Consider the following 19,872-nt stretch of genomic DNA (forward strand, 5'->3'; position numbering starts at 1 on the left):
AGTGATTGCTCCTGATCGCTATCAGTTTTACACTGCTGTGGTTGCAACAAGGGGCTGCCCATCATTCCTTTATCTCACAACCCATTAGAGTGACACACAATGTACTTTCTTGCCTTCTGTAAAATGCCAGTATTTATTTTTAAAGAGTCGTGACGCTGATCAAAGTTTGTGGGAAGGTTTTTGTTGCCATTTCTAACAGATTTGGAAAAGATCTGCTGCCTGACACTCTAATTGTTGCCAACCTTGAACTATAGCTCACAGTGTCAGCACAGTCACTGTTTTTTTAGACTTTTATGTCTCTTCTGCCACTACATCTCCTTAACAACACCAGCTGATCACAGCACCGCTTTCTTCAAAATGAGGCCCAGTGTAAAAAAAAATGCACGGTTTCAAAGCGAAGGGAGGTGTGCAAGATTGGAAGGAGTGTGCGACTGGATATAATGGGCCTGAGGCAGTGAGAACATCTCTTGAGCATAAAGACATTCAGTATCTGAAAGAAGCAGGCTGATGAGCTCTTTCAGTTTATTTATCCTGGCATCTGCAAAACCCATCGTCTCTCAAAGTCCATCATCTTTCATCCATTTTGTGTGCATGCCTACCCGAACTTGGTGCTGTCATTGTCTGAACCAGTGTTTTATGTTGTTCGATGACCGTCACAAACACGATGGGCCGAATGGCCTCCCACTGTGCCGTGAATGTTCTATGTTCCAATGTGCTAAAAGAAAATGCCATTTTGGGCGAGCAGCTTTTTTTTGGATCGAAAGAGACCTGAATTTCAAAGGGACAATTAGGAAAGAAAAGGTTGGACTCCTCTCTCGCATGCATCAGCCGTAGCTTCCCTGGTGGTCTAGTGGTTAGGATTCGGCCCTCTCACCGCCGCGGCCCGGGTTCGATTCCCGGTCAGGGAAGATTGCTTTCTTGGTGCTCGTCGTTCTGGTGCCAACGAATGTCCCATCACTGAGCCCAATGCTTGCTCCTGATCAACATTAGCTTTTTCGCCAACATAAATGCTAATCGAGCAGCGGGCAGCCGATCATTCTTTAATCTGACAAGCCATTAGAGCGACATACAATGCACTTTCATGCCTTCTGTAAAATGCCTACATTTCTTTAAAATGTGTTGACGCTGATCAAAGTTTGTGGGCAGATTTTTGTTGCCATTTCTCCCAAGATTCGGAAAAGACCTGTTGCTTGTCACTTTAATTGTCGCCAACCTTTAACTGTAGCTCACAGTGTCAGAACAGTAACTGTTCTCATTAGCCATTTATGTCTCTCCTGGCACGACATCTCCTTAACAACATCAACTCATCACAGCACCTCTTTCTTCAAATTGAATTCCAGTGTAAAAAATGAGCGTTTTCAAAGCTAAGGAAGATGTGCAAAATTGGAAGGAGTGTGCGACTGGAGATAATGGGCCTGAGGCAGTGAGAACATCTCTTGAACATTATCAGTACCTGAAAGGAGGGAGATGAGATCTTTGAGTTTATTTCTCCTGGCATCAGCAAAACCCATCGTCCCTCAATGCCCAACATCTTTCATCCATTTCGAGTGCATGCCGACCCGAACTTGGTGCTGTCATTGTCTGAACAAGTGTTTCATGTTCTTCGATGACCGTCGCAGACACGATGGGCCGAATGGCCTCCTTCTGTGCCCTGAATGTTCTGTGTTTCTATGTACGAAAAGAAAATGCCATTTTGGCCGAGCAGCTTGTTTGGGGAGAAAGGGACGTGAAATGCAGAGACAAATAGGAAAAAGAGGCTTGGACTGATGGCCTGCAAGATCGTGCCATGTGCTTCCCTGGTGGTCTAGTGGTTAGGATTCGGCGCTTTCACCGCCGCGGCCCGGGTTCGATTCCCGGTCAGGGAACGTTATTTGCAAAGTGCTGTTCGTTCTGATGCCAGTGATTGCTCCTGATCGCTATCAGTTTTACACTGCTGTGGTTGCAACAAGGGGCTGCCCATCATTCCTTTATCTCACAACCCATTCGAGTGACACACAATGTACTTTCTTGCCTTCTGTAAAATGCCAGTATTTATTTTTAAAGAGTCGTGACGCTGATCAAAGTTTGTGGGAAGGTTTTTGTTGCCATTTCTAACAGATTTGGAAAAGATCTGCTGCCTGACACTCTAATTGTCGCCAACCTTTAACTATAGCTCACAGTGTCAGCACAGTCACTGTTTTTTTAGACTTTTATGTCTCTTCTGCCACTACATCTCCTTAACAACACCAGCTGATCACAGCACCGCTTTCTTCAAAATGAGGCCCAGTGTAAAAAAAAATGCACGGTTTCAAAGCGAAGGGAGGTGTGCAAGATTGGAAGGAGTGTGCGACTGGATATAATGGGCCTGAGGCAGTGAGAACATCTCTTGAGCATAAAGACATTCAGTATCTGAAAGAAGCAGGCTGATGAGCTCTTTCAGTTTATTTATCCTGGCATCTGCAAAACCCATCGTCTCTCAAAGTCCATCATCTTTCATCCATTTTGTGTGCATGCCTACCCGAACTTGGTGCTGTCATTGTCTGAACCAGTGTTTTATGTTGTTCGATGACCGTCACAAACACGATGGGCCGAATGGCCTCCCACTGTGCCGTGAATGTTCTATGTTCCAATGTGCTAAAAGAAAATGCCATTTTGGGCGAGCAGCTTTTTTTTGGATCGAAAGAGACCTGAATTTCAAAGGGACAATTAGGAAAGAAAAGGTTGGACTCCTCTCTCGCATGCATCAGCCGTAGCTTCCCTGGTGGTCTAGTGGTTAGGATTCGGCGCTCTCACCGCCGCGGCCCGGGTTCTCTTCCCGGTCAGGGAAGATTGCTTTCTTGGTGCTCGTCGTTCTGGTGCCAACGAATGTCCCATCACTGAGCCCAATGCTTGCTCCTGATCAACATTAGCTTTTTCGCCAACATAAATGCTAATCGAGCAGCGGGCAGCCGATCATTCTTTCATCTAACAAGCCATTAGAGCGACATACAATGCACTTTCATGCCTTCTGTAAAAAGCCTACATTTCTTTAAAATGTGTTGACGCTGATCAAAGTTTGTGGGAAGATTTTTTTTGCCATTTCTCCCAAGATTCGGAAAAGACCTGTTGCTTGTCACTTTAATTGTCGCCAACCTTTAACTGTAGCTCACAGTGTCAGAACAGTAACTGTTCTCATTAGCCATTTATGTCTCTCCTGGCACGACATCTCCTTAACAACATCAACTCATCACAGCACCTCTTTCTTCAAATTGAATTCCAGTGTAAAAAATGAGCGTTTTCAAAGCTAAGGAAGATGTGCAAAATTGGAAGGAGTGTGCGACTGGAGATAATGGGCCTGAGGCAGTGAGAACATCTCTTGAACATTATCAGTACCTGAAAGGAGGGAGATGAGATCTTTGAGTTTATTTCTCCTGGCATCAGCAAAACCCATCGTCCCTCAATGCCCAACATCTTTCATCCATTTCGAGTGCATGCCGACCCGAACTTGGTGCTGTCATTGTCTGAACAAGTGTTTCATGTTCTTCGATGACCGTCGCAGACACGATGGGCCGAATGGCCTCCTTCTGTGCCCTGAATGTTCTGTGTTTCTATGTACGAAAAGAAAATGCCATTTTGGCCGAGCAGCTTGTTTGGGGAGAAAGGGACGTGAAATGCAGAGACAAATAGGAAAAAGAGGCTTGGACTGATGGCCTGCACGATCGTGCCATGTGCTTCCCTGGTGGTCTAGTGGTTAGGATTCGGCGCTTTCACCGCCGCGGCCCGGGTTCGATTCCCGGTCAGGGAACGTTATTTGCAAAGTGCTGTTCGTTCTGATGCCAGTGATTGCTCCTGATCGCTATCAGTTTTACACTGCTGTGGTTGCAACAAGGGGCTGCCCATCATTCCTTTATCTCACAACCCATTAGAGTGACACACAATGTACTTTCTTGCCTTCTGTAAAATGCCAGTATTTATTTTTAAAGAGTCGTGACGCTGATCAAAGTTTGTGGGAAGGTTTTTGTTGCCATTTCTAACAGATTTGGAAAAGATCTGCTGCCTGACACTCTAATTGTCGCCAACCTTTAACTATAGCTCACAGTGTCAGCACAGTCACTGTTTTTTTAGACTTTTATGTCTCTTCTGCCACTACATCTCCTTAACAACACCAGCTGATCACAGCACCGCTTTCTTCAAAATGAGGCCCAGTGTAAAAAAAAATGCACGGTTTCAAAGCGAAGGGAGGTGTGCAAGATTGGAAGGAGTGTGCGACTGGATATAATGGGCCTGAGGCAGTGAGAACATCTCTTGAGCATAAAGACATTCAGTATCTGAAAGAAGCAGGCTGATGAGCTCTTTCAGTTTATTTATCCTGGCATCTGCAAAACCCATCGTCTCTCAAAGTCCATCATCTTTCATCCATTTTGTGTGCATGCCTACCCGAACTTGGTGCTGTCATTGTCTGAACCAGTGTTTTATGTTGTTCGATGACCGTCACAAACACGATGGGCCGAATGGCCTCCCACTGTGCCGTGAATGTTCTATGTTCCAATGTGCTAAAAGAAAATGCCATTTTGGGCGAGCAGCTTTTTTTTGGATCGAAAGAGACCTGAATTTCAAAGGGACAATTAGGAAAGAAAAGGTTGGACTCCTCTCTCGCATGCATCAGCCGTAGCTTCCCTGGTGGTCTAGTGGTTAGGATTCGGCGCTCTCACCGCCGCGGCCCGGGTTCGATTCCCGGTCAGGGAAGATTGCTTTCTTGGTGCTCGTCGTTCTGGTGCCAACGAATGTCCCATCACTGAGCCCAATGCTTGCTCCTGATCAACATTAGCTTTTTCGCCAACATAAATGCTAATCGAGCAGCGGGCAGCCGATCATTCTTTCATCTAACAAGCCATTAGAGCGACATACAATGCACTTTCATGCCTTCTGTAAAAAGCCTACATTTCTTTAAAATGTGTTGACGCTGATCAAAGTTTGTGGGAAGATTTTTTTTGCCATTTCTCCCAAGATTCGGAAAAGACCTGTTGCTTGTCACTTTAATTGTCGCCAACCTTTAACTGTAGCTCACAGTGTCAGAACAGTAACTGTTCTCATTAGCCATTTATGTCTCTCCTGGCACGACATCTCCTTAACAACACCAACTAATCACAGCACCTCTTTCTTCAAATTGAATTCCAGTGTAAAAAATGAGCGTTTTCAAAGCTAAGGAAGATGTGCAAAATTGGAAAGAGTGTGCGACTGGAGATAATGGGCCTGAGGCAGTGAGAACATCTCTTGAACATTATCAGTACCTGAAAGGAGGAAGATGAGATCTTTGAGTTTATTTCTCCTGGCATCAGCAAAACCCATCGTCCCTCAATGCCCAACATCTTTCATCCATTTCGAGTGCATGCCGACCCGAACTTGGTGCTGTCATTGTCTGAACAAGTGTTTCATGTTCTTCGATGACCGTCGCAGACACGATGGGCCGAATGGCCTCCTTCTGTGCCCTGAATGTTCTGTGTTTCTATGTACGAAAAGAAAATGCCATTTTGGCCGAGCAGCTTGTTTGGGGAGAAGGGGACGTGAAATGCAGAGACAAATAGGAAAAAAGGCTTGGACTGATGGCCTGCAAGATCGTGCCATGTGCTTCCCTGGTGGTCGAGTGGTTAGGATTCGGCGCTTTAACCGCCGCGGCCCGGGTTCGATTCCCGGTCAGGGAACGTTATTTGCAAAGTGCTGTTCGTTCTGATGCCAGTGATTGCTCCTGATCGCTATCAGTTTTACACTGCTGTGGTTGCAACAAGGGGCTGCCCATCATTCCTTTATCTCACAACCCATTAGAGTGACACACAATGTACTTTCTTGCCTTCTGTAAAATGCCAGTATTTATTTTTAAAGAGTCGTGACGCTGATCAAAGTTTGTGGGAAGGTTTTTGTTGCCATTTCCAGCAGATTTGGAAAAGATCTGCTGCCTGACACTCTAATTGTCGCCAACCTTTAACTATAGCTCACAGTGTCAGAACAGTCTCTGTTATATAAGACTTTTATGTCTCTTCTGCCACTACATCTCCTTAACAACACCAGCTGATCACAGCACCGCTTTCTTCAAAATGAGGCCCAGTGTAAAAAAAAATGCACGGTTTCAAAGCGAAGGGAGGTGTGCAAAATTGGAAGGAGTGTGCGACTGGATATAATGGGCCTGAGGCAGTGAGAACATCTCTTGAGCATAAAGACATTCAGTATCTGAAAGAAGCAGGCTGATGAGCTCTTTCAGTTTATTTATCCTGGCATCTGCAAAACCCATCGTCTCTCAAAGTCCATCATCTTTCATCCATTTTGTGTGCATGCCTACCCGAACTTGGTGCTGTCATTGTCTGAACCAGTGTTTTATGTTGTTCGATGACCGTCACAAACACGATGGGCCGAATGGCCTCCCACTGTGCCGTGAATGTTCTATGTTCCAATGTGCTAAAAGAAAATGCCATTTTGGGCGAGCAGCTTTTTTTTGGATCGAAAGAGACCTGAATTTCAAAGGGACAATTAGGAAAGAAAAGGTTGGACTCCTCTCTCGCATGCATCAGCCGTAGCTTCCCTGGTGGTCTAGTGGTTAGGATTCGGCGCTCTCACCGCCGCGTCCCGGGTTCGGTTCCCGGTCAGGGAAGATTGCTTTCTTGGTGCTCGTCGTTCTGGTGCCAGCGAATGTCCCATCACTGAGCCCAATGCTTGCTCCTGATCAACATTAGCTTTTTCGCCAACATAAATGCTAATCGAGCAGCGGGCAGCCGATCATTCTTTAATCTAACAAGCCATTAGAGCGACATACAATGCACTTTCATGCCTTCTGTAAAATGCCTACATTTCTTTAAAATGTGTTGACGCTGATCAAAGTTTGTGGGAAGATTTTTGTTGCCATTTCTCCCAAGATTCGGAAAAGACCTGTTGCTTGTCACTTTAATTGTCGCCAACCTTTAACTGTAGCTCACAGTGTCAGAACAGTAACTGTTCTCATTAGCCATTTATGTCTCTCCTGGCACGACATCTCCTTAACAACACCAACTAATCACAGCACCTCTTTCTTCAAATTGAATTCCAGTGTAAAAAATGAGCGTTTTCAAAGCTAAGGAAGATGTGCAAGATTGGAAGGAGTGTGCGACTGGAGATAATGGGCCTGAGGCAGTGAGAACATCTCTTGAACATTATCAGTACCTGAAAGGAGGGAGATGAGATCTTTGAGTTTATTTCTCCTGGCATCAGCAAAACCCATCGTCCCTCAATGCCCAACATCTTTCATCCATTTCGAGTGCATGCCGACCCGAACTTGGTGCTGTCATTGTCTGAACAAGTGTTTCATGATCTTCGATGACCGTCGCAGACACGATGGGCCGAATGGCCTCCTTCTGTGCCCTGAATGTTCTGTGTTTCTATGTACGAAAAGAAAATGACATTTTGGCCGAGCAGCTTGTTTGGGGAGAAAGGGACGTGAAATGCAGAGACAAATAGGAAAAAGAGGCTTGGACTGATGGCCTGCAAGATTGTGCCATGTGCTTCCCTGGTGGTCTAGTGGTTAGGATTCGGCGCTTTCACCGCTGCGGCCTGGGTTCGATTCCCGGTCAGGGAACGTTATTTGCAAAGTGCTGTTCGTTCTGATGCCAGTGATTGCTTCTGATTGCTATCAGTTTTGCACTGCTGTGGTTGCAACAAGGGGCTGCCCATCATTCCTTTATCTCACAACCCATTAGAGTGACACACAATGTACTTTCTTGCCTTCTGTAAAATGCCAGTATTTATTTTTAAAGAGTTGTGATGCTGATCAAAGTTTGTGGGAAGGTTTTTGTTGCCATTTCCAGCAGATTTGGAAAAGATCTGCTGCCTGACACTCTAATTGTCGCCAACCTTTAACTATAGCTCACAGTGTCAGAACAGTCACTGTTTTTTTAGACTTTTATGTCTCTTCTGCCACTACATCTCCTTAACAACACCAGCTGATCACAGCACCGCTTTCTTCAAAATGAGGCCCAGTGTAAAAAAAAATGCACGGTTTCAAAGCGAAGGGAGGTGTGCAAAATTGGAAGGAGTGTGCGACTGGATATAATGGGCCTGAGGCAGTGAGAACATCTCTTGAGCATAAAGACATTCAGTATCTGAAAGAAGCAGGCTGATGAGCTCTTTCAGTTTATTTATCCTGGCATCTGCAAAACCCATCGTCTCTCAAAGTCCATCATCTTTCATCCATTTTGTGTGCATGCCTACCCGAACTTGGTGCTGTCATTGTCTGAACCAGTGTTTTATGTTGTTCGATGACCGTCACAAACACGATGGGCCGAATGGCCTCCCACTGTGCCGTGAATGTTCTATGTTCCAATGTGCTAAAAGAAAATGCCATTTTGGGCGAGCAGCTTTTTTTTGGATCGAAAGAGACCTGAATTTCAAAGGGACAATTAGGAAAGAAAAGGTTGGACTCCTCTCTCGCATGCATCAGCCGTAGCTTCCCTGGTGGTCTAGTGGTTAGGATTCGGCGCTCTCACCGCCGCGGCCCGGGTTCGATTCCCGGTCAGGGAAGATTGCTTTCTTGGTGCTCGTCGTTCTGGTGCCAACGAATGTGCCATCACTGAGCCCAATGCTTGCTCCTGATCAACATTAGCTTTTTCGCCAACATAAATGCTAATCGAGCAGCGGGCAGCCGATCATTCTTTCATCTAACAAGCCATTAGAGCGACACACAATGCACTTTCATGCCTTCTGTAAAATGCCTATTTTTCTTTAAAAAGTGTTGACGCTGATCAAAGTTTGTGGGAAGATTTTCTGTCTGAAGATGCTGTCAACATTGGGTCATTGGGAGTCTCATGGTCGCGTGTAACGCAAATTAAACCACCTGGAACACAAAAGGGGGAAATGAGAAAAAATCAGGAGTGAGACACATTATTCCATCGTACAAATTATTTTGTTTTCACTGTCTCTGTAAAAAGACTGTCTGAATGGTATTGTCTCTTTAAAAGCCTTTGTCAATATTTCGATGCTGTTGGCTGTCGCTCCGTTTCCTTCCCTCAAGTTTAAAGGATCTACTGCTGTCTCTGTGATAACAATCTGATGAAATCTAGTGGAATGGACTATAGCATTGTTGCACAGTGTTAAAGTCAGAGTAGACGACTTCGAAAAAAAAATCTGGGTTTAGTTGTATTCGGAACTTTGAGCATGTTTAGCAGACACGAAATCTTTATAAGAGAAGAATGGAATGTTGCTCTTCTTCATTCGGCAAAGTTTTTTTTAAAAGTTAACTTGAAAGCTGTGAACGGCTGTGTGGCACAGGTTGGTGATGCCTGTGTCCGTCTTCTTCCTGCTAAGAAGTTGACGGCTTCCACAAAAAATTGTGTATCTTTTGTTTTTGGTTTCTAGTATGTGCTTGACTCTGCTTGAACCTTGTCAACAATCAGAAGAAGGAGAAAATGTTGAAGTGAACGATGAAAACGTTGTTACTCTTACAGATGAGCGCTAATAAAGAATCCCTGGTCGTGAATCGAGCCACGATCCAATGCGATTGAGAGAAATGGCATCGTGGTTATACTCTCTTGTCTGTGGTATGTTTTTGCTCATGGTTGGTTTACAATGGTACTGAATAAAACTCTCACCTATGAAACATTTGCCTTTGTCCAACCGAGCCTTGTTATCCATCGGGCTGAATGGGTGGAAGAAGTAAATGATCACTGTCGTATCTCTGGGACTGCTTTTACCGATGTGACCCGAGATGAGTCTTTGTGTTGGTATAATTGCTCGGTGAAATGCTTTGAGAATCAATGAATCAGTTTTGGACGGCAGAGTTAAGGTCCTTACAACAATGGAATGCGGGGACAATATTATATTTCTGTTATGTTTGCGCCAGGGTGCTTACGGTGTAAATTAAATAACAACTTTGTACGTGTATTAAGAAAGAGGATTGCGCGTCACAGCTGCAGCCTTTTATGTGATGCAGTGACGAATGTATGGGACACGATGATTGTTTACAATAAAAAGTCCGTTCTCAGATAGTTCACAAAAGGGGCTCGGCCTCCGTGTGGAGTGATATCAATGGTCTGGGGTAATGATGGAACCATCCTCAGTCACTTTCTCACTGCGTGGTGGCATGGTAATGAAACCTCTTACACGTAAAACTTTTCAACCAACAATAGAATATTGCCATGAACATCTGTGTAAATACTTCACATACGTACACAGGCAATATTGGGAGGTTGCACGTAACACTTCCACTCTCCTGACATTTTTGTGTGGGAGAGCAGGCAATATGATATCGTTTCCTATAAGGGTGAACCATTTATCCTATCCTAATGTGATTTGTCGCAGAAGTATAATAAATGTTCACGGTCCTTGTCCAGTGTCCAAATTAGAGTAAAACATGACCGTCTAGATACCCAAGCGGCCTGAGTAACACTGGGAGCGGCGTCCCTTAATGCTGAGTAATGAGGTCCTCGTGAACAAATTACAAGCGTTGTAAGATGTACAAGCAGTGGCCCACTCCATGAAAGGTGAGCTCGGGGCTGAATCAGCCATGGCTCAGGAGCTTGTAAATATGGTAATTACTGAATCATAAGATTTATGGGATAAAATTAAGAGCAATTACTTCGGATCCTTTAAAGATATCTTGGGCTGTGGTCTGTCTCGATATTCAAGCTGTCATGGATGGCTAGAAAATGTCACTACAACAGACCATAGGCACTCAATTACCCTACTGGGCTGGAGTCAACTTTCTAGTCATCTTAGCCAGTTTGCTAATGGTAACCTGCGCTCCTGGGCCCTACTGTCCGGACTGTGTACTGAAATGGTTTGCCAATAGTTCTGGTGAATCCCACAGGATGTTAATGCTATACTCTTATGTTGACGTGAGACTAATTATAGGGGGGCTCCGATACGTTTGTAAAGACCGAGAAGACTGGGGATCCACCTTTGATACCGCAACAGGCAGCTATCTGCACTATCATGTAACAAGTTGCCTGGATAATAAGTTTGGATGGATAAGCTTTCCACCCACTCAGCCGATTAGAGAGAACGTAACTCGGGTGATTGTAACCCATGTGTGGAAACTTGTGAGCCTATGTTATATAGTGCTAGACGTGGACTGTTATGTTTTAGAACTAAATGTAATATTGTGACTATTGATATGATCGATTGTCATACTATATATATGTATTGTATTGTGTACACGGTACTCGATCGATATCAATGTATGACGGTTCCTTGTTGAATGCTCCACAATGGTATATTGTAAGACTGTGGGACAGTTTAACTATTCGATTAGTAATATGGTGGTGGGACTAAATATCAAGAAAATTAGACAATTAATAGGTAATGAGCATGTGAAGATGGAACTGAACAAGTTGAAATATAGTGATTGGAGGTTAGATTTGGGAACTGAAGACGATATGGATCAGATAAAGGTGATCCAAACGAGAACAGAGCGTGAGTTTAAGCACTCATGGTGGGAGTCGTTACTAGGGTGGGAGCCGTTAAGAGGGTGGGAGCCTTTACTGGGTCGCATTGTTACTAGGCTGGGAGTCTTTGCTAGGGTGGGAGCTGTTACTAGGGTGGGAGATATTACAAGGGTGGGAGTCGTTTCTAAGTGGGAGCAGTAACTAGCGTGGTCACCATCAGCCACTGGAAATTTCGAATATTGCATTGCACCCCATAGTTTGCATTGTGACCTCTCAGATTCTGTTACTGATCATCATGTTAACACTTTGCAGTTGGGCGAAGAAGATAATGTCATTGACCCAACTGTCAGAAGAGCAACTGAAGCCTGTAATGTACACACAGTCCACCTCACCATACACAGTCCATCTCATCATACACAGTCCACCTCACTATAGGAGAAACTACGCCATGTTCTCCGCAGCCTTCAACATGTCATCAATGAGGACAAACACCTCGCTGTGGCCATCCCCACACCTCCACTACTCGCCTTTAAACAGCCACCCAACCTCAAACAGACCATCGTTCGCAGCAAATTACCTAGCTTTCAAGAGAACAGCGTCCACGACGCCACACAACTCTGCCACGGTAACCTCTGCAAGACATGCCAGATCATCGACACAGATACCACCATCACACGAGAGGACACCACCCACCAGGTGCATGGTTCATACTCCTGTGACTCGGCCAACGTTGTCTACCTCATACGTTGCAGGAAAGGATGCCCCAGAGCATGGTACATTGGCGAGACCATGCAGACGCTGCGACAACGGATGAACGGACACCGCGCAACAATCGCCAAACAGGAGGGTTCCCTCCCAGTCGGGGAACACTTCAGCAGTCATGGACATTCATCCACCGACCTTCGGGTAAGCGTACTCCAAGGCGGTCTTCGAGACACACGACAACGCAAAATCGTCGAGCAGAAATTGATAGCCAAGTTCCGCACCCATGAGGACGGCCTCAACCGGGATCTTGGGTTCATGTCACGCTACACGTTACCCCACCAGCGAACAAATGTTATCTGTTTTTAATATAATGGGTCATTTGCTGGCTCTCTCTGCCTTCCGGATGTTTCTGCCTCTCTCTGTTTTTTTTCCCTGTTTGTTTTTTTGTTGAATGTGTATTCGGGGGTTCTGCAGATGACACCTCTCTGTCTGAACACGGTGATTGCCTTGGCAACGGGCAGTTGCAGGGGCAGTCTGTAAACACCATGTATTGTTCTATATGTATAAATGCGTAGGCTTCAAGGAGCTCCTGAAACATTTACCTGAGGAAGGAGGAAGTCTCCGAAAGCTTGTGAATTTAAAATAAAATTGCTGGACTATAACTTGGTGTTGTAAAATTGTTTACAATTGTCAACCCCAGTCCATCACCGGCATCTCCACATCATCACTATATGATGCATAAGAAGAAATAAAAAGTGGTGAATATGTTGGAAATGTTGGAGAGTTAATGGTTAATAATCGAAATAACCTGTATAACTACAAATGGTTATGAAAGCAACAGGCTTTATAAGATAAACAGGAAACTAGAAGGGAATTGGGAGAAGAGGCGATGGACTTCTTCAAGTGTCTGATAACAATCTACAAAGGGGTGTTGCAAAGAGATAGTGTTTGGGATTGCATCGACCATGAGTGATTATTGTACAACTTAGTGATTAGTGTAATAAACATAGGTCGAGGGATCAATTAACCATGGTATAGAGTGGTGGTTTAGGTAAATAAGCTGTCAATAAACTGTTCTTGAAAGGTTCCGAGGACAGTTTGTCAGGAAGTCTTGTTTATGGAATGTACTCAACTAAGACTGTTTATTTAATAAGTTGTTCTTGAAAGAATCCAAGAACAGATCAGTCATGAAGTCTTATCTGTGAGGTATACCTTTGAAGTCAGAAAACTGAAGTGTATAAGAAGGGTGGATAGTTCCAGAGTTAGTTGGGAGAGCTCGAAAGAGAGAGGGATCCGGAGCTATTCCTGTATACGGTATAAATTGACCACCTGCACTGTAAAGGATTACAGTCTGTTCTGTATATTCCACCATCAAGTGTCTTGTACTTACTCGAAGCATGTGGTGGTGAAACTTAGGAGGAAGAAGGTCAACAGCCCGCAAGGATCTATCCTTGACACCCTCCGATTTCTCCGCTACATGCAGCATCAGATACACACATGTACTCTAACCATACCCAGCTCTACCTCACCTACCTACCTCTCTCGATCCTTCCACTGCCTTCGATTTGTCACGCTGCTTGTCCGAAATTCAGTAATGAATTTTCCTCCAATTAAATATTGGGAAGACCGAAACCATTGTCTTTGGCCCCACCACAAACTCCATTCCATAGCCACCGACTCGATCCACCTGCTGAGCCACTGTCTCAAGCTGAACCAAACTTTTCACAACGTCGGAGTCCTATTTGACTCTGTGCTGAGCTTTTGACCATATAGTCTCTCCTCACCAAGTCGGTCTATTTCCACCTCTGTAACATCGCCCGTCTACACCCTGCCCATCTCCCGTTGAAACCCTCATCGATGCTTTTGTTACCTCTAGACTTGACTATTCCAATGCTCTCCTGGCCGACCTCCGGTATCCCACCCTCCATAAACTTGAGCTCATCCAAAACCCTGCTGTCCATATCCAAACTCACACCAAGGCCCGTTCACCCTTCACCCCTATGCTTGTTGACATACATTAGCTCCCGTTCCGACAACGGCTCGATTTAAAATTAACATTCTTTTGTTCAAATCCCCCTCTATCTCTGTAACCTCCTCCAGCCCGATAACCCTCTCTGCATACCTTCAATTACTGCCTTTTGCGCATCCCCGATTTTAATCGCTCCACCAATCGCGGCAGTTCCTTCAAATACCTAGGCCCGAAGCTCTGGAATTCACTCTCTAAATCTCTCAGCCTCTCGACCTCTCACTCATCCGTTAAGACGCCCCTTAAAACGTAACTTTTTTTGACCAAGTTTTAGGTCACCTGCCCTAATATCTCATTTTGTGGATCGGTACCAAATTTTATCTGATAACGCTCCTGTGAAGCACCTTGGGGTGTTTTCTTTAGTTAAAGGCGCTATGTATGCAAGTTGTTGTTAATTGTAAGGTCTCCCACCATTTAAAGAAGTAAGGATATGGTAGTGAGCTTGATAACTGCAAAGCATCTATTGCTGCACCGTGTCCATCACCAACCCAGATGAACCCTTTCGAGAGGATGTATAAAGTGCGGCTAAGCATATATCACGGGGTGAAGCACCAAGCACCAGCGAGCAGGAGGAGCTGGAAATAGTTCTATATTTCTCCCCTGGGGAGGCCGAGAAACAACTGTCCTTGGCTGAGGGTCCCAGTCTTCAAGAGAATTAAGACTTGGTCGCACAGACCTAATGTGCAGGCCGTGGAGACATTCATCTCCCACATTCTGGAGATGGCCGATTAGTTGGAGAAGTTCAAGAGCCGCATTTGTAAGACAACGCATGAGGTATGTGAGGCCAGGCAGATCACTCTGGACAATGTGACAGTCCAGGTGATTCCAGCAGCAGCAAGGAATCTGGTGGAGATTCTAAGGGAGTTCGTTACTTCTGAATGGCAGCTATTACGGCTTCCATAGATTAATTGTGTGATGCCTTTAACAACATCATATCTCAGGGCTTTCACAACTTCATTGTAACAATTTGGTCTGTCTTACGCTGACCTTCAGCGCAACCGAGCCCATTCCCAGTACCAATGACATGCAAGAAATGGTTGCTGATTTCAGTGTTTCTGATGACGTGGTTAATGAGGCTGTTTCATTCCAGTTTGTGGTTATGGACTGAACCCAGTAGGCATGGCAAGTACAAGTGAGATGAGAGCAGAAGCAGGCCCTGCGAGCACATCAACATTCTATCTCGTAGAAGCTGCGGCACAGAAGCAGGCCATTCGGCCCAACAGGTCCAGCCAGTTTTTACGCTCCTCCCTCCCTACTTCACCTCACCGTATCAGAATATCCTCCTATTCCTTTCTCCCTCGTGTGCTTATCTAACTTCCTCTTGAATGCATCTATGCTAGTCGCCTCAACTACTCCTTGTGGGAGCACATTGCACATTCTAACCACTCTCTCGATAAAGAAGTTTCTCCTGAATTCCTTAGAAAACATAAACATAGAAAACATAGAAAATAGGAGCAGGAGTAGGACATTCGTCCCTTCGAGCCTGCTCCGCCATTCAATAATGGGTGTATAATGGGCGGCCCATCCATTACCGTCTGTGTTGTGCCCTGGTCAAAGTTGAATTTTACCCTCGTTGGCTGATTCTTTATCTCATGTCCAAGTCTCATTGCTGTTACGGTATTGAACCTGACACAGAATGGCTGACGGGAAGATAGTTTGCGTTAGATTGATAACAGTCATAAATTAAAATGTTATATTCCTTATACTCAAGTTGACCAGGCTTAAACAATGTTTTGGTGCAGGAATTAAGTGTTCGACTATCCGAGATGTGGAAAGATATGGGCTGCTTGACAGGTGTTCAATGATTTCAGTCTGGAGTCAATCGGCTGAGTGCCCCGGATCAGGTCGGAGGCTGGTGGCTGCACCCTGTGGATTATCAGGGATGAAATGTAACTTCGGCGGGGCGGAATTATAGGCCGCAGTGCATCGGCCGCTCGTTTTGCACCCCATGACTTCAATGGAAAGGAGAATTGAGTGGGATGTATAATGGGCGGCCCATCCATTACCGTCTGTGTTGTGCCCTGGTCGAAGTTGAATTTTACCCTCCTTGTTTCTGAGTTGTTTTCACCAGGGTTTTCTGTCTTTGCACGTTTAGAATCTGCTTCTTTAGAAACTAAAGGTCTGACACAACTGGTGGAGTGGCGGGATGGGGAAATCCTGGGCCCACAGACGGGTTGCGTCTGACTCCAGTCGGTTTAAATTAGTGGGTGGAAAATAAAGCGCTGCGGCCTTGTGTTTGAGAGCTCGGCTCTCCCCGAGAGTGGCGCTCATCGCTGGGAGCGCCCATTCGTGGAATCAGCCCTGACATCAACAGCACTTGCAGAATGAAATCTTTCCATCACAAACTGTTCTCTGGCAGACTGTACACACAATCGCAGAGTATCCCATCGCACACTACTTCCCCAGATGACTTACAAAATTCAATGCTCTCTGAAAAAAAACTGGGGTTGAAATTGGTCTCCGGCAGTAGTGCAAAATGAGCGAAAGCGCAAAATGAGCGACAGTGTAAAATGAGCGATAGAGCACCAGCAGCCCGTTTTATTGTTGGTCCGATTTTCCAAACAATTGATTTCAATGTTAAAGGAAATCGGGCGGATTGTAGAAGGGGCTGCTGATTCGTTACCGAACGTTTTACACTACGGCCGGAAATCAATTTATGCCCTATGGTTCACAAAGCTTTCCATAGCTCATATCTGGGTCTGTTGTCGACTCATTGGGGTAGATTGGGACTTTGTGCGGTCGTGTAAAACGGGTGACAGGGAATCCGCAGCAGGTTTTACATCTCAATGAAATAAAAATTGGAGAGATGTAAAAGGGACTGTCAATTCATTCTCACCCCTTTTACACGATCACAATGTGTCACAATCTAGCCCATTGATGGTGATCGAGTGCTATGATTGATCACCAACTTCATTATCTTTGTATCGGACTAGCTGGACCTTGCTCATCTTTTGTCCAGCGATTATTATGTGTTTAATTCCCCCCTTCCGGGGTGATATTTACGGTTAATTCTCTATTTTTCGCAAGTCCCCTACACATTTTTATTCCACATCTGCTCCCTGAGGTGATTTTTATATTTAGGTCCTTGTTTCTTCCCAATATTTGCCCCTATCTTCATGTTTTCCCTCTCTCCCTGCTATCATGATTTTGCTGCTAAATCTGTATTCCTACTTCCGGATCCTATCTCTGTGTTTTTCCTTGTGTCTCTGCCAGAAGTCATTTTTAGATTGAAATCTTTGCTGATTCTTGGCATCAGATCCTTCCACTAATTTATTCGCTCTCTTCTTCCTGAGGTGATTTCCATGTTTAATCTCTGTTCATTCCTAATTTCATTCCCTCTCTGCAGGTTATTCCCAGTCTCTCTCCTGACGTGCCTGTGATCAGTTTAAGGCCCTCTTCGCAGCTTATTCCCAGTCTCACTGCTGAAGTGTTCGTGAACAGTTACAGGCCATTCTCTGTTTGTAATTTCAATTTTTTCCTTCCTTTGGTGATTTATGTCTTTAATTTTATGTCGTTCCCAAATTTCAGACCGTTTCTCCATGTTTACACTCTCTCCTTCCTGAGCAGATTTAGTTTATATTTAAATCTCTATATCCATGTGTATAATATAGTAAAAAAAGAATAAGAATACAAAAGTCAGTATTAATGTATTATGAGAATGTATTATTTTAATAGAGGCTACACTTGTTTTAGATTAGGTCGTTAGGATTCTGCCGGGGTAGGCAAAGTAAGGATGAAGGTGTCAGTTTAATGAAATTTAATGAAGAATCAAAGGCTTTGTGTAAAAATCATAGCTGGTTTGGAGACAACATATCTTATGTTTCAACCGTTACTATTCTATTAAAGTGTGGTGATTATAACCGTGCAAAATTGTTTCATCTTCGTCATGAACAAAACACACATTCCAGTCAAAACTTGTTATGGTGAGAGCCACGGAGAGGGGTCATTTGCTGTTCCTGTTAAATCACTGTTGCACTATAATTAAAGATACAAACTGAGTGAGAATGGCACTATCTGGTGTTTAAGACAAAGACAGTGGTGCAGTGAGTGAATTAAACACTAAAACGTGAACTTCTGCAAATAAAATCGATTAACATTTGGTTATTTCGACATAATGCTTACAGAGATGGAGAGACCAGACATTCGGAGGGAAGGTCAAATTAGCCATTTTGTGTAGAGAATGCAATTCCAGCTTCTAGTAAATAAATCAAAGTAAAATTGAACTCAACGTTAAAGTAGTTCGGATCTAGGTTTGCGTTCTCCATTATTGATATTTCAATTTAATCTGATGCAATAACAGTATTTGTAACAGTAGCATTGCAGAAGAGAGCTGCGGGACCCTGTCCAGTTTAGTAACACTGCAGAAGGGGTAAGAGTGCATTGTGATTTATTATAGAATCCAACAGGTCTCTGGGAAAGTTACACATGGTACAGATGTTGGAGCAAAAAAGTGCAAAGTGATTTTACATTTTAATTTGGGGCAATGTCTTTTTATCTCCACAAGATTTAATTTTATGGAGTCTTTTTTCTAAAGAAACTTCAGGCACAAACCAGGGTTTTATAAAAAAAAAACAATCATTTATTATTAATACACTAGAAAATTGACATTAGATTTTAAACAAAATATTGGGTTGGTGCCCGATTTAGAATTGCTTTAACAACAGCAAAACAACACATTCTGAATTCTCAAAATGCATAACAGTTTGGAAATCAAATGTTTATCTTAGACTAACCCTATAAGGAAAGTCATATCCTTATAGTTGGCTCAAGATTGCCGGAAAGATTCCAGGTATTTTGATGGATACCGTTGTAGGGTCGCATGGCTTTCTCTTGCAACCAGTTCATCTGATTCACAGGCAGTCTCTAAACCTGCATGGAGGCATCAAACTGGGAGGCAGGGAGCAGCCTTGAAGATTGAAGTGTGGTGGCGCTGCCAGGAAGCGAAGGGCGAGATTGGAGCAGTCCTGGTGGAACTGTGTCTCTTCCCACTCAACTTCTGCCAGCTTTCAAAGACCTTTTTAACACAGAACCACACCTCTGGGGCGGTGGCTTTTCCACAACAGGTTGCTACAAATACAACCCACGATTGATTGACACTTCACTTGTTTTGTCTCAGCGGCCACAACGTAACCACATTAAGCAGGCAGGTGTTCAAACGACCTCTAGCCCTTCTGGAATCGTTCTTGATGCTCTGGCGATCCATCCTCTGTTGTGTGATCTTTTACAATGTGTCCTTAACACTCCTTTTAACAGTCCTTTCACTTTTTAAGAATCCTTTTTGTTCAGACATACTGGAGCCGATTTAATATCAGGCTTTCGTTTATCAGGTGAATTTTTACTACAAAAATGCTCTGGGGAAACTCCTGCAATAAGTAATGGTCAGGGTCAGTTGAACAAGACTGGGTGACTTTATTTTGCAGCCTCGAGGCATCACCTTTAGAACTCTCAACATTATATAAACAAGAGCATTACCCCGGAACAAACATGAACTGTCTGGCCTGCTTCATCTGCTGCTGTTCTGCTAGTCAGCACTCTCACACACTCCAGGCTGATTACACAGTTTGTTTGGTTATTGCATGCTTTCTGTGTTCTATTCTCATTCCTGTTTCTACCCTTCTGTCAATATATATGGTTGTCCATCTTTTATTGTGTTTGTTCTCTGTGTAATATCGTTGATCCTTTTTTTATTTTCTGTTTGTTTTTCTATCTTGTTATTTCTACTTCTATTTAATTTCCATCTCTCTGCCGCTGTTTATGTCTGAAACTTTTCTATCTGTTACT

At 44.1% G+C, this 19,872-nt stretch overlaps 7 non-coding genes across 7 annotated transcripts; all 7 read left to right on the forward strand.

The window, feature by feature from the left end:
* The first annotated feature begins 836 nt into the window (after positions 1–836).
* On the forward strand, positions 837–908 carry trnae-cuc (transfer RNA glutamic acid (anticodon CUC)). Its single transcript has one exon. It is a non-coding gene; the product is annotated as a tRNA-Glu (tRNA).
* An 885-nt stretch (positions 909–1,793) lies between these two features.
* Positions 1,794–1,865, forward strand: trnae-uuc (transfer RNA glutamic acid (anticodon UUC)). The gene has a single exon. It is a non-coding gene; the product is annotated as a tRNA-Glu (tRNA).
* A 1,826-nt stretch (positions 1,866–3,691) lies between these two features.
* trnae-uuc (transfer RNA glutamic acid (anticodon UUC)) lies at positions 3,692–3,763 on the forward strand. The gene has a single exon. It is a non-coding gene; the product is annotated as a tRNA-Glu (tRNA).
* Positions 3,764–4,632: 869 nt separating this feature from the next.
* On the forward strand, positions 4,633–4,704 carry trnae-cuc (transfer RNA glutamic acid (anticodon CUC)). The gene has a single exon. It is a non-coding gene; the product is annotated as a tRNA-Glu (tRNA).
* A 1,825-nt stretch (positions 4,705–6,529) lies between these two features.
* On the forward strand, positions 6,530–6,601 carry trnae-cuc (transfer RNA glutamic acid (anticodon CUC)). The gene has a single exon. It is a non-coding gene; the product is annotated as a tRNA-Glu (tRNA).
* An 885-nt stretch (positions 6,602–7,486) lies between these two features.
* On the forward strand, positions 7,487–7,558 carry trnae-uuc (transfer RNA glutamic acid (anticodon UUC)). The gene has a single exon. It is a non-coding gene; the product is annotated as a tRNA-Glu (tRNA).
* An 869-nt stretch (positions 7,559–8,427) lies between these two features.
* Positions 8,428–8,499, forward strand: trnae-cuc (transfer RNA glutamic acid (anticodon CUC)). Its single transcript has one exon. It is a non-coding gene; the product is annotated as a tRNA-Glu (tRNA).
* Positions 8,500–19,872: the final 11,373 nt, after the last annotated feature.

Source organism: Heptranchias perlo, chromosome 2, assembly GCF_035084215.1.
Source record: "Heptranchias perlo isolate sHepPer1 chromosome 2, sHepPer1.hap1, whole genome shotgun sequence".
In the NCBI taxonomy this organism is placed as follows: domain Eukaryota; kingdom Metazoa; phylum Chordata; class Chondrichthyes; order Hexanchiformes; family Hexanchidae; genus Heptranchias; species Heptranchias perlo.